General features: G+C 57.1%; 1 pseudogene; it reads right to left on the reverse strand.

Moving 5' to 3' along the window:
• Window positions 1–2,389: 2,389 nt before the first annotated feature.
• LOC137310957 (U2 spliceosomal RNA) overlaps window positions 2,390–2,500 on the reverse strand; it is a 117-nt pseudogene continuing 6 nt past the window's right edge.

Consider the following 2,500-nt stretch of genomic DNA (forward strand, 5'->3'; position numbering starts at 1 on the left):
TTTGTCGTTTCAGCGAGGGCCAAAAGCCTGCCTGTGAAAGGGAAGGATCAGCCGGTCAGCCCCCTGCTGGTCGCTGCTGCCAGTGCAGCAGGCGTGCGTGTGTCCTCGGCCTCGTGTCCAGGTCCCTCAGGGACTTGAGGCAGCTCTCCCCGGTGGTCTCGTGGTCAGGACCGGGCTTCGAATCCCAGTCGGGGGGGGATGACTTTCTGCTGCAGATTAATTGGCATGAAGGAAAGTCTCCCCTCCTGAGCGTAAAGCTCCACCCTCACCACCACCACCACCGCCTTTTCCTCCCCTTGACAAACGGACAGACAGACAGACAGACAGACAGTCAGTCCAGTTCGGGAGCGCAGCTTTCATTAAGCAATGGCATTTGTGACAACTCATCGTCTGACAGGTTGATGATTTCCCCACACGCCTCCTGCCGAATAAAAGGCTCACCCTCCCGGACACTACCCCCAGAATCACCCACCCCCCCCCCCCGGGGTGAATATTAAGCCCGAGAACACCGACTGTAACCAACCGCAGTGAAAAGTTGAAGTGGCAACTCATTAACCAGATTTATTTTGGGCAACTCATTAACCAGATTTTTTGTTCATTTGGTTTATGAGTTGCCAAGTGTAAATCTGGTTAATGAGTTGCCACTTCAACTTTTCACTGCGGTTGGTTACAGTCGGTGTTCTCGGGCTTAATATTCACCCCAGGGGGGGTGTATAGCGGGCGATGGCCGGTGTGGAGTGCGTTTTTTGGGGGTTGATTTTCACTTTGCCTCGCTGGTGGAATTTGTGGGAGGCAGGCAAGGGGATTGGTGTGGGCTGGTGGGCGGCAAGGGAGATGCTTGCTTCGGGGTGTTATCCTCACTTTGGTCCGCTGGTGAGAGTAGGCAGCGGCAGGCTGGCAGGCAGGCAGGCAAGTGTGATGTAGTGTGGGGTGCAGTGCAGTGCAGTGCAGTGCTGCCCTGTCGTTTATGAAAGGTTGTAATGACACTGCTTTGCAGCTGACCATGTCCACTGATTTGTGACGCCCGTATGGAGGCTGATATCTCAGGAGGGCCGAGGCCGATTTCCTCCGGGGACGGCTCGTCGCGTGCGGCAGGACGAGGCGCAGCGGACGGTACCGAGCGCTCGGAGGTGCGGCGCTGCCCGCCGGAGGTACAGCGAAAGGCTGCAAACCGCTTTCCGCCTGCTAACTCGGCGGCCGTCAGACCGACCGACTCCGCTTTACCACCGGAGCTAGAGTCGGGCAAGGGGCACCGAAGGGTACCGGAAGGATCGCGTTCGCACGACGGGAAGTCGACTAGCGGGCCGCCGAAAGCGAGCCGGGGGCCCCCGGTTTTTCTGTCCCACCTGGAGACTGATATCTCAGGAAGGCCGAGGCCGATTTCCTCCGGGGACGGCTCGTCGCGTGCGGCAGGACGAGGCGCAGCGGACGGTACCGAGCGCTCGGAGGTGCGGCGCTGCCCGCCGGAGGTACAGCGAAAGTCTGCGAACCGCTTTCCGCCTCCTCTCACCGCACGGCTCTCCTTTTCACCCACTGGCGGATTTTCACCCTCCGACTGCTCGCTACCGTCCGCTGCGCCTGGTCCGGGCCCTGTCCATTGTCATGTTAATGGCAGGGCGGGGCAGGACTGCTTTCACCAGGAACCCGGTTTTCTGGGTCAGAGGTTCCAGGGGACCTGTTTTGTGCGGACTTCCCTGTGTCCGTCCCTCCATGCCTTCCCCCCAGGACTTCCTTCTGAACACCTTTGTCGTTTGAGCGAGGGCCAAAAGCCTGCCTGTGAAAGGGAAGGATCAGCCGGTCAGCCCCCTGTTGGTCGCTGCTGCCAGTGCAGCAGGCGTGCGTGTGTCCTCGGCCTCGTGTCCAGGTCCCTCAGGGACTTGAGGCAACTCTCCCCGGTGGTCTCGTGGTCAGGACCGGGCTTCGAATCCCGGTCGGGGGGGGGATGACTTTCTGCTGCAGATTAATTGGCACCTCTGAAAGAAAGTCTCCCCTCCTGAGCGTAAAGCTCCACCCTCACCACCACCACCGCCACCTTTTCCTCCCCTTGACAAACAGACAGACAGACAGACAGGCAGACAGTCAGTACAGTTCGGGAGCGCAGCTTTCATTTGGAAGCAGACCCTGCTTGTTTAAAGTCAACGACGCCAAGTTATTTTGCACTTTGAATTATATCGCTCCGTGCGAGCGGCACTCAGCCTTGGAGAAGAAAAAAATACCACTGAGCTGAGAAAGTTCTTTTTAAAAAGGTTTCCTTCCACAGCAGCTCTGAGTGAGAGAGAGAGAGAGATATCAGCTTTATTCTCAGTAATAATACACACACACACACACACACACACACACACAGAGACACTGGGAAAGAGCTGATTTTCCTTTTGAATATCTCCCCACGGGGAGCTGCACCGTTCCCAGAAACACTGCAATACTGGGTCGATGCGTGGAGTGGACGGAGCAAGCCCCTATTCCATCTCCCTGTTCTAAAAATCAATTAAAAATAATAATA

The sequence above is a fragment of the Heptranchias perlo genome, unplaced genomic scaffold, assembly GCF_035084215.1.
Source record: "Heptranchias perlo isolate sHepPer1 unplaced genomic scaffold, sHepPer1.hap1 HAP1_SCAFFOLD_296, whole genome shotgun sequence".
NCBI classification, from domain to species: domain Eukaryota; kingdom Metazoa; phylum Chordata; class Chondrichthyes; order Hexanchiformes; family Hexanchidae; genus Heptranchias; species Heptranchias perlo.